General features: G+C 52.9%; 1 long non-coding RNA gene across 1 annotated transcript; it reads left to right on the top strand.

Moving 5' to 3' along the window:
- The first annotated feature begins 5,236 nt into the window (after positions 1 to 5,236).
- On the top strand, positions 5,237 to 11,451 carry LOC115275191. The gene is made up of 2 exons (XR_003901420.1): positions 5,237 to 5,373; positions 10,942 to 11,451. It is a non-coding gene; the product is annotated as an uncharacterized LOC115275191 (long non-coding RNA).
- The last annotated feature ends 386 nt before the right edge of the window (positions 11,452 to 11,837 follow it).

The following is an 11,837-nucleotide window of genomic DNA, read 5'->3' as shown; positions in this document are numbered from 1 at the left end:
GAGAGAGAGAGCGCACGTGGAGGAGGGGGAGAGAGAGAGGAGAGAGAGAGAGAGAGAGAGAGAGAGCGCACGTGGAGGAGGGGGAGAGAGAGGAGAGAGAGAGAGAGAGAGAGAGAGAGCACACGTGGAGGAGGGGGAGAGAGAGAAGGAGAGAGAATCCCAAGCAGGCTCTGCCCTGACAGACATGGGGCTCGATCCCATGAACCATGAGATCATGACCTGAGCCGGATCAAGAGTCGGACACTTAACCCACTGAGCCCCCGGGCGCCCCCAGAGCCTGTCAGTGGCCGGGCACATTGCCAGGCTCGTGGAGGCTCCCCAGGGGCCCGAGTTCTGCCAGATGAGAGTGAAGTGGGGCCGGGGGGCTGCAGGTGTGTGGCGCTGACCTCCAGCCCAGGCACGGACCATCTCCAGGCAGGGGCACTGAGGCCGCGGACTCTCCCGGGGGAAATGGGGGTGGCGAGGTGCCTGTCACCACCGGGCCGGCGAGCTCAGTGAGTCGTGTGTGTGGCCGGCCGCTGCAGCCGGACGGGGACGAGGGACGTCGCTCTGGGAGCACACGTGGGGCTCGCCTCCACTGCCCACGGCCGTCCTGCAGGTCTCTGGGTGAGACCAGCTGGGCGCCCCCACCTCCCCTGCCCTGGAGGCCGGATGACGAGCTGCCACCACTCCCCGGGGACGGGGCAACCTCGGGGCGCGGGAAGGGATGTTACGTCCAGAACGCAGGTGATGCGCCATCAACGTCAACCTCTGTGCTGAGTTCAGGGACTGTCACTGTGTCGGTGACTGAGCTCAGCCGACACCACCTGCCTCTCGGCAGCCAGAAACAACCACTTTCCGATCTGGGGGATGGGTCGGACGGCGACGGTGGTGACACGTGGTACCCTTCAGCCTGGGATGGTACTTTGTCACTTTCTACTACCGAGGGGCCATTTGGATCCACCAGAAGCCGAGGCAGACTCCGCCCCCGTCTGCAGCGAGTCCTGGGCCTGTCGGGCTCCAGTGACCGAGGGTTGGGTTGAGGGGACACACCTCACATCACGACTCCAGTTCTTTGCTGCGGGGTCACCCCCCCCCCCCGCCCACCTGCAGTGATGTCTGGGCCACCAGAGGCCAGCGGGTCGGTGCCTAACACGCAGGCGGCCGTGGGGGCCGCGATCACCCGCCCGGCCCCTGCCGGGGCGTCAGCCTCTGTCCATCAGGGGTCATCGTGTTTGCCCCCCAACAGCCCCAGTGTCGTGCATTTAGTTTTTAAGTTTATTTTATTTGTTTTGAAAGAGGAAGACCGACAGAGAGAGAGCAGGGCAATTAGAGAGGAAGACAGAGAATCCCAAGCAGCCTCTGCGCGATCACCTCAAAGCCCGACATGTCATCACTTAGACCGACCCTAACGGGGGCCTGGAAATGCTGTCACGTGAGCACCAGGACCCGAGACCCCAGAAGAGTCTGAAGTCCCTCATTTTCATCCCAACGGGAGTGAGGGGCCGCTGGCCCTTCTCTGTGTCGCTGTGACCAGCCTTCCAGGAGCCGGTCGCGGGGCACCTCCGCGGTGGAGACGCGCCCGGCGGCGTTGGGGGGGGGCGTCCCCCACCCGCCGCAGGTCCGATCCAGCCTTCCCCTGTACTTAAAGGGGAAGGCGCCGGCTTCCCCTGAAAGGGCGCGCATTGAGGAGGGACAACTCCTGCGGCGCCCAATCGAGGGAGGCCTGCCGATACCTTTGACCTTTCTAGAGGCGGGCCTAGTCACGCCCCACGTGGGGCGTCCTGGGCCCACTCTGATTGGTCAGTGCTCTGGATGGTGTGATTGGCTCCCACAACTGCCAGGGTTGATGGGGGGGCAGGGATTGGATCACTGTACGCCTGTCATCATTTCCTGTCACTCCCCCTCCCAAAGGCATAAAAGGCCCCGCCCTGCCTTTGTTCGGGGCTCTCTCCACGTGGCCGTTGGGTCGGTTGGAGGCTGTGAGCCCGAGCTTCAGCTTGTAATAAAGGCCCTTTGCTTTTGCAGGCGTGACTCGGTCTCCCTAGCAGTGTCTGGTGTTTGTTTGGGGGCGATTTGGGGTGATTTTACAAACTTGGGCACACCAGAGCAGCAGCCAGGACGCTTCTGCCGCTCGGTTCTCGTGGAAGTGGCCACGGCTGCTGGCACAGTGACGTGCGAGACGGAAGGGCTCTGCGTGCGGAGACCCAGGCCCCTGCCAGGAGCCAACATGGGGCCATCGGCTCCCTCCTGTGCCCCTGCCCTCCCCCCGGGGGACAGCCGAGCAGCGGCTGGCCCAGCAGAACCCAGGCGCACACGTGGCGTCCGACACGGGACAGACGTCCCGCACCGGGGACATGAGGACTCCGCCTCCCCGCGACGAGAAGCTCCGGGCCGTCCCTGTCCCCACGTGGCCGAGGGGAGGTCAGAAGTCTGCACCCGAGGCCTCTCCCGACCGTCACCAGGGGCTGGCGTCCCCACGGGAACAAACCCCGGAGAAGTGAGGACGGGGTCTCGGAGAGCTGGTCGCCTGCCCGCGTTCACAGCAGCGTTACTCCAGATAGACAAAAGCTGGAGGCCGCCCGACAGCCATCGACGGGTGACCGCATAGACGAATGTGGCGTAGACACGCACCCGCAGGTCATCCAGCCTAGGAAGGAAGGAGCCCCCTGAGCTTCGCGGCTGAGTCGGGGGGCATCAGGCTAACAGGGGCCCCCGTGCGGGGAGAGGTTCCCACCCAGAACGCGCAGCGGGGCCGCCGGGGGCTGAGTTCAGGGGGGACACACGTCCAGTTTCTCGGGGTGAAATGTTCTAGAGGCACGCACTAAGGTGTGCGAGGCTGGTCAATCTGGTGTGTTTTTGTCACAATCAGTAAGGAGGAGCACATTGTTTATGGTCCTAAAACTGCCGGGTCCAGTCCCCAGGGTCTGACTCGTGACTTGGGTGCCATGTTCTAGGACACTGCCAGACAACATCCAAACCGGTGAGGGTGGCGGGTCATGGGGCCACCAGGGGATGAAGGCTGGGGCAGGAGTTAGGGAGGCTCATCAGCTGACCTCTGAATGGGGGGATCGTCCTGGATTATCGGGGTGAGCCTGATGTGATCACAAAGATCCTTAAAAGAGGAACGGGATGGCCAGGGAGGTCAGAGGGATATGATGGGAGGGTCATCTGTGCTGTGGACGGAGTCGTGTGTCCCCAAAATGCGTAAGCTGAAGCCCTAACTGCTGGTGTGACCAGAGCTGGATGGAAAGGCTTCGGGAGGTGATTAAGGCCAGACTCGGCCATAGGGTGGGACCCCAATCCCATACGACTGTGGCTCACACTCTCTCCACCGCGTGGGGACCAGGGGAGAGCCGCTGTCTCCAACCAGGGTGTGAGAACATACTAGAAACCACTAGAAACCAACCTGACCCTATCTACAGCTGGGACTTCTCACCTCCAGAGCTGTGAAGAGGTGTGTGTCTGTGGTCGGAGCCCTCCGTTCTGCAGAGGCTGAGCCAGCTGCTGCTGGCTTTGAAGATAGAGCCTCCAGAAGGACCACAGCCCCACAGACCCCCATGTCAGACCCCCATGTCAGACCCCCATGCCACAGAACCCTGAGGTAACAGATGTCTTGCTGTAAACCACTGATTCTGTGCTAATTTGTTGTGGCAGCAATGAAAAAGTAACACATATGGGGGCGCCTGGGGGGCTCAGTAGGTTAAGCATCCAACTTCGGCTCAGGTCATGATCTCACAGTTCACGAGTTTGAGCCCCACATGGGATTCTGTGCTGACAGCTCAGAGCCTGGAGCCTGCTTCAGATTCTGTGTCTCCCTTTCTCTGCTCATGCGCTCGCTCGCTCTCTCTCTCTCTCTCTCTCTCTCAAAAATAAATAAAAATATAATACAAAATTAACAAAAGAAAAGAAACTAACACATATAGCAAGATTGAATGAAAAAATCTACAAGGAACTCACCAAACTCCACACCCAAAAATCAAATAACCCAGTGAAGAAATGAGAAGACATGAACAGACACTTCTCCAAAGAGGACATCCAGATGGCCAACAGGCACCTGAAATGATGCTCAGCATCACTCATCATCAGGGAAACAAATCAAAACCACACTGAGATACCACCTCACGCCAGTCAGAGTGGCTAAAATGAACAAATCAGGAGACTATGGATGCTGGCGAGGGTGTGGAGAGATGGGCACCCTCCTACACTGTTGGTGGGAATGTAAACTGGTGCAGCCACTCTGGAAAACAGTGTGGAGGCTCCTCAAAAAATTAACAACAGAACTCCCCTATGACCCAGCAATAGCACTGCTAGGGATTTACCCAAGGGATACAGAAATGCTGATACATAGGAGCACATGTACCCCAGTGTTCATAGCGGCACTTTCAACAATAGCCAAATCATGGAAAGAGCCCAAATGTCCATCACCTGATGAGGGGATCAAGAAGATGTGGCATATATACACAATGGAGTCTTACATGGCAATGAGGAAGAATGACATCTGGCCATTTGTAGGAAAGTGGATGGACCTCGAGGGTGTCGTGCTAAGCGAAATAAGTCAGGCGGAGAAGGACAGATACCATATGTTTGCCCTCATAGGTCTAACAGGAGAGACCTGGCAGGGGACCATGGGGAGGGGAAGGGGGAAAAGAGTTGGGGAGAGGGAGGGAGGCAAACCATGAGAGACTCTTGAATACTGAAAACACACTGAGGCTGAAGGGGGAGGGGGAAGGGGAAGGGGGGTGATGAGCATGGTGGAGGGCACTTGTGGGGAAGAGCACTGGGTGTTGTATGGAAACCAACTTTACAATAAACTGTATGAAAAAAAATTAAAAAGGAAGAAATCTGGGCTTTCCCTCAGCCTAACATCTGTGGTTTTATAGATTCTGGCAGATTCTCCTGAGCTCTTCAGAACCTTGCAGACGAACGAGAACAGTTGTTTTCAGTCTTTCACTATAGCCCCCATTGTTATCCATTTCTTTCCTCGTCTTCCTTCTCTTCCCGGCTCATGGACACAGTGAGGGAAACTGCCCACGGAATTCAGGATTCAGTTGTGTCATGACTGCGCATGAGGTCGTAATGATTTTCCGCTCTGTTTCTAAGATTGACTTCATCGTGGTGCTTACGCAGAGGCCGGGAGCTGTGTTCATTTGGGAGCAGCAGATGAAAACGATGTCTGTGGAAATCCTCACAATGGCTCCCTATCGCCTTTGTGACTGACCCTCATGTTGCAAATGCAGAGTTTGGGGTATGTATCCCCTAAATGTAAACATGTAAGGGAGGCTCATCTGCCATCTTCCAGTTGGTTTACTGTGCACGGAGGAGTCCGCAGGCATTCTGCCTCCTAGGAGACCTTCACATGTGAGGTTGGATATTTACCAGGACACTCTCTAGGTAACCACAGTGTAATATGATTTTAAATAGACACCAGCCCTTCCCAACCCCTGACTACTTTCCATCCAAGACAAAATCTGTTCTTGTCTATTGAGCTGTCTGGCTCGAATCCAGTCTCAGTTTAGGGCAGAGCACTTCCCATTTCTCTATCTCCTCACCAACATGGCCCCTCATCGCCACCAGTGGTAGTTGGAGAGTAAACTCCCCGTGGAAACTGGAAGGGGCTTTTAGTCTTACATATTTTCCATCTATGTTATTAGGCGCATATGCATTTACATTGTTATATAACTTCCTGGTGGGTTGACCCATTGATCAAAGTGAAATGACTTGATCTCCAGTAATGTGTCTTAAGGTCTACTTCAAAGTGTCAGTAGATAAGACCAACTTGCTTCTGGTTAGTATTTCCAGTTATCTTTCCCAACACTCCACTTCACATTTTCTCTGCCCTTAGGTTGTAGGTAGTAAATCTCGAAAGCAGCAACAAGTGTGTGTGGTTTTCTTTTTATCCAGTCGGGAAATCTTTGTCTTTTAATGGAATTATTTAATCCATTTATGTTACATAAAATTCACCATCTCTTTGGATTTATTTCTTATCACCATATTGTTGGTTTTGCTTTTGCCCTACATTTATTATTTCCATCTATTCTCTTCATTCTTGCCTTTATTATTATTTTAATATTTTAATAATTTTTGTTTAGTTTTTTGAGAGACAGCACAAGCAGGGGAGGGTCAGAAAGGGAGACACAGAATCTGAGGACAGGCTCCAGGCTCTGAGCTAGCGGTGAGCACAGAGCCCGATGCGGGGCTCGAACTCAAGAACCGTGAGATCATGACTTGAGTCGAAGCCAGCAGCCAGACGCTTAACCGACTGAGCCACCCAGGCGCCCCCATTCTCGCCTTTAAGCAATGAATCAAGTTGTTATATTTCCCAATTTGCCCCTTGAATAGTGTGGTTGCTGTACATGTTCTTGCTACACTTCAAGCCAAAATAAACAATCCCTGTAGAACAAATTATAAACCCATTTCGTGTCCAGAAGGCAGTCAGCCTAGAAGATATCAGTCTCGAAGCATCTTTTGCTGGCGGAGTGAGGACAAACGGTAGCAGTTTTGATGACATTTCCGGTTTGTCGTTCGAATGATTCTTGTGATAGTGGTCTATGTTCCTATCCCTGAACCCAAGTCCATCCACCTGAGGCACAGGACAGCCAATAGCTGAGACATCAGGTCCGGAGCCAGGAAGGAGTTTCTTCGAGAGGCAGCCAGATGAGGAGCTGGGAGGGCAAGCCCCAAACCCACCTCCCAACAGGGGAGAGAACAAGGTTTTATAATCCCAGGGGTGAGATGACACACATACTGAGCCGTGGGGAGACGTGACTAGTCGTGAGGAAAGGCGCAGCACGAGCCTTGAGCACATACATGACATACATCCCACGTTCACTCTGGGGAGGAGAGTCACCATCCGAACGAGGCCAAATTTTTTAAAGGAAAGAAATGTTAGTTACTGACAGAATGGCAGCCACTAAGGAGAAAGCTCAAAATCAGGGTGCATGGCGCATTGTGCTACGACATTTTTATGGAGACAGAGAATTCGCCCCCCACAACCACTCCCATCTTAGTCCAAGACAAAAGTGAGACCAATTTGTTTGCAAAATCAGTCCCTTTTATTAAACTTGGCCAATTATTGACATACGTTCAGCAAGTACAGTGACTGACCCCACAGACTCTTTTAATTCTGTTTTGCTAGAACTTTTGTTAGAAAATTCACTTGAAAGTTTTCATTAAGACCTCAACTTTTTGGAACCGTTTCAGATTTATAGCAAAAATCAGGGGAAGGTCCTAAAATTTCCTGTATATGTCCTGTCTCCCAAGCACAGTCCCCCATTACCAGCACTGCCCACCAGGGGGCGCGCTGCTATAATTGAACCTACACTGACATCATCATCGCCCAAAGTCCTTAGTTGACATAGAGTCCAAAGTTTTGCCTTTTCCAGACGTCGTACTTTTGGAACTAAACAGTATGCATCTTCTGCAGATCGGCTTCACTCAGGAACATGAGTTTGGGTTTCCTTCATCTCTTTCCCTGCTTAAGAGCTTGTTTCTCTTTAGCCCCGAATAACAGCCCATTGTCCGGATGGTCCACAGTTTATTTACCCACTCAGCTACTAACGGACACATCTCGGTTGCTTCCGAGTTTGGGCAGTTACGAATCGAGCTGCTATAAAATATGTGTGTGCAGGTTTGCGTGTGGCCGTTCTGATAGTGTGCAGTGGCATCTCATTGTTGCTTTAGGTCCCATTTCCCCGGTGAATATGACATGAAGCATCTTGCCTCTCTGTGTCTTGTTTGGGGAGGCTGGGAAGCGTGGCCCATTCCTCAGTCAGGTTGTGTGTTTTCTTATGGTTGAGTTTTAAGAGTTCTCTGTAGACTTCGGGGGTCGTCCCTCATCAGATGTGTCTTTTGAGAGCACGTTCCCCACGGTCCGTGGCTCTTCTCATTTTCTGACTCCCACTTGGGAAGACTGACCTGGAAACAGCCACTGCAGAGTCCAACATGTCCCCAGCAGAGACCAACGCTGAGCCCCCAGTGTGACATCATTCGCGGGCACTTGGGGCTCCCGGTGCCTCTGAATCAACAGGCACAGAAGGCAGTTACAGGGCTGGCCAAAGTGACTGGTCCTAACCACGGGGACTGTGTTCTGCTCCGGCACAGAGGAGGCGAGGAGGCCCACGTCTGGGACACGGGAGCCCCGGCACGGTGACTAAGGGCCCAGACTCTCCAGGAATGAAGCTGGGGTCACCTGCCGGGAGAGCACCGCGAGAAGCTGAGGTGCTTCCTGAAGGCAACGGGGGTGCTGAGTGGGGGCGGGGGGAGGGGGTGCGACACCGCGGAGCCTTGCACAAACGCAGGCTGTGACTGTCACGGGCGTTGCCTCTCCTGTTGCCGCGAACACTGTTGTGTGTGTACAGACCGGTATCAGGCAAATAATCTTGCTCTTTCCTCTCTTATTCCCTTATCCTGTGACATAAGCTGTGTTCCCTTTATCTAAGTGATTAAGTAGAGTTAATTTTCCTTGAGAGTGTATGGAAGTTCCGACCTATCAGGAGGAGAGTAAACATCCCCCAAGGTCTCGCCTCCCTCCTCTGGGGAAGGGATTAGCGGATTTCGGGTGTGTGCAGGACGGCCGTGTCACGTTAGGAGAAATTATTACCTCATTGTTGCCTTTATTTGGAGAGCAGGTCTGGTTTGAGGGGATGGCAATGGGCGTCCAGGTGACAAGCAGGAAAGTGTGGTGATTAATTGTGTGTCACCCTGACTGGGCGAAGGGATGCCCAGCTGGTGAAACACTATTTCTCGGGGGTGGGGGTGGGGTCTATGATGGTGTTTCCAGGGACAGAAGCCTGTGAATCAGTAGACTGAATGGAGAAGATGCCCTCACCAGGGCAGGCGGACACCACCCAAGCCACTGGGAGCCAGAATGCAACAAAAAACCAGAGGAAGGGAGACTTTGCTCTCTCTGCTTGAGCCGGGACATCCATCTTCTGCCCTAGGTCGTCTGTGCTCCTGGTTCAAGGGTGTTTCGACTCTGGGTCTTGGCATCATCCCCCACACACATCAAATTCCCAGCCCGTCTATGCCACTAACTCACATCACCAACTTCCTGGGTCCCCAGCGTGTAGACGGCACGTGCTCAGAACTCTTAGCCACAGAATCGCATGAGCCAATCCTATAACAAACTCTTTCCTTCTTTCCTTTCTGTCTATCTATCCATCCATCCATCCATCCATCCATCCATCTATCTATCAATCTCTCCCCTATCTCTCTATTATCTATCATCTATCAGTATGTCATCTATCAATCTATCTCTCTGTTATCTATCAATCTATCAATCATCTACCAATATACCATCTATCAATCAATCTCTCTATTTTCTATCTACCCACCTACCTACCATCTATCTTCTCCTGGTTCTGTTTCCTGGAGATCCTGACTTAGCAGGATTCTTGGTAGATCGGCCAGCACAGAGATGAACAAGGATCCCAGACGTCAGTTCGAGTAGAAGAGTCCACGGGGCCCGGGTGGAGTCTGGTCAACCAGAGCGTCTTGTCCCTGCTGTGTGAGGTGTGCGTGCTTCCCATGTGAAAGCCACTGTACTTGTGATCACTTGTTTTACACATGAAAAATCGCTTCCTTGTGACCCAGCAATGGCATAGTAGGTATTTATCCAAGGGATACAAAAATGCTGATTCAAAGGGGCACATGCACCCCGATGTTTGTAGCAGTGCTATTGACGATAGCCAGGCTATGGCGAGAGCCCGCATGTCCATCGACTGATGTATGGATAAAGCAGATGTGGTGTGTATTGTGTGTACACATATATACACATCTACATGTATGCAATGGAATATTCCTCAGCTTCAAAAAGAAAGAAATCTTGCCATTTGCAACAACGTGCATGGAACGGGAGGGTATTCTGCTAAGCAAAATAAGTCGTCAGAGAAAGACAAATATATGATTTCACTCATATATGGGATTTAAGAAACAAAATAGATGAACATGGGGAAGGGAAAGAAGAATAAGAAAAACAGAGAGGGAGGCAAACCATAAGAGACTCTTAGACACAGAGAACAAACGGAGGGTGTTTGGAGGGGAAGCGGGGGATGGGCATGCAGGCGGCGCTTGCTGGGGGGAGCGCTGGGCACGGCATGTAAGTGACGAACCACCGGGTCCTGCTCTGAAACCAGTACTGCACTGGGTGTTAAGTAACTTGAATTTAAATTAAAGAAAAAAAGAAAATGAAAAACTCAATACACTGCTGAAGATTCCCTCTGCTTTTCTGCCTTCTGACCACACGTCATAAACGTTTAGCAAACTCCCTGTGGCTTTTCCCTGGATCTGGCCCTTCAGGTCCCGCTGACTTGGCGGCCCTGAGTCTCTTCAGGCTCATGGGATTTCCAGAAACTCTGGTGGCGCCACAGTCTCTTTGGAGGGCCCTGGGGCTCTTGGTCTCTCCCTCGTGCTAGGAATCAGCAGACGCCTGCAGGGAGAGCACCCGCGTGTGGATGTGGGCTCCCACACCTCTTCTCCTCTTTGCCTGGAGACCTTAACCCTGACCATCCTGCCCCCTCCGCCCCCAGATCTCTGGCACAGACTCTCCACCTTCTCCTGATGCCCTCAGGCAGCGGCAGCCCAGGGGAGCTGCCAGGGACAGAAATCTCCGGATCCTACATTAAAAAAAATTTTTTTAATGTTTACTTATTTTTAAGAGACAGAGCATGAGTGAGGGAGGGGCAGAGAGAGAGGGAGACACAGATTCTGAAGCAGCTCCAGGCTCTGAGCTGTCAGCACAGAGCCCGACGTGGGGCTTGAACCCGCAAACGATGAGATCATGACCTGAGCCGAAGTCCGATGCTTAACCGACTGAGCCCCCAGGTGCCCCTGGATCCTAGATTCTTCCCCTCACGTTCCACCACCTCCTGGACACGAATAGTACCCCGTGCCAAGTCAGAGCAGTCACGGGACTTCTAGAACTCATTCCCTTCTTTTTCTGTCACTTCTGTGAATTCCAAGGTGCAGGTGTCTCGTGTGATGTCTGCAGAGACCACCAAAGTCGTCCAGAAGGTCTCAGGGTCCTCAGAAGATTTTTCCAATTTTTGTGTTTTCATTTCCAGAAGAGTTTTTGAAAGTCGAGGACCAGTTATTAAAAAAAAAAAAAAAAAAAAGGAAACAACAAGAGCCCCCCTCTCAGTGCTATTTGCAGCGGAGAAGGGATTCCTCAACGGCCAAGGGCTTCCCGCCGCCTCCCGCAGTCTGGGGCCATGCCGCGGGGATGGAGCACAGCCTTCGGATTGAGGGAGAACTCGTGTCCCTGCAGAGGAAGCCCCACACGAGGCTGCAGGCTGAAACAGGTGCATCTCCGCGGAGTCGGTGGCCCCGTGCAAGGACTGCTCTGACGTCTACACTGAGGTCTCTGTAAGGGGAGAGGACCCCTCACCGGCTCCGGCAGGGACTGGAACCGGCTGGTGGTTAAACATGATGCGGACGGATCACCAAGTATTAAAAATGCTTCTGTTTCTGGCGTGCCCCTTGTCTATTCTTTCTGAATGTTTATTCATTTATTTTGAGAGAGAATGAGAGCGAGTGGGGGAGGGGCAGAGAGAGAGAGAGAGAGAGAGAGAGAGAGAGAGAGAATCCCAAGTAGGTTCTGCTGTCAGCACAGAGCCCGACACAGGGCTGAACTCACGAACTGTGAGGTCATGATGACCTGAGCCAAAAATCAAGAGTCAGACGCTTAACCGACTGAGCCCCCCGGGCGCCCCTCCCTGGTCTATTCTCGAAGAACATTCGAGTATTGTCATCTACCCAATATCTCTGCTCCTGCTTTAGTGGAAAACTGTCCACATCTTGGCCCTTGCCAGGGAATTACGATTTCTGTCTTTCTGGATGTTTCTGGAGAAGGCTCCAGT

The sequence above is a fragment of the Suricata suricatta genome, chromosome 12 (genome assembly GCF_006229205.1).
Source record: "Suricata suricatta isolate VVHF042 chromosome 12, meerkat_22Aug2017_6uvM2_HiC, whole genome shotgun sequence".
Taxonomy (NCBI): domain Eukaryota; kingdom Metazoa; phylum Chordata; class Mammalia; order Carnivora; family Herpestidae; genus Suricata; species Suricata suricatta.
Note: the sequence above shows the minus strand (reverse complement) of the source record. Positions and strands in the feature narration are given on the sequence as shown.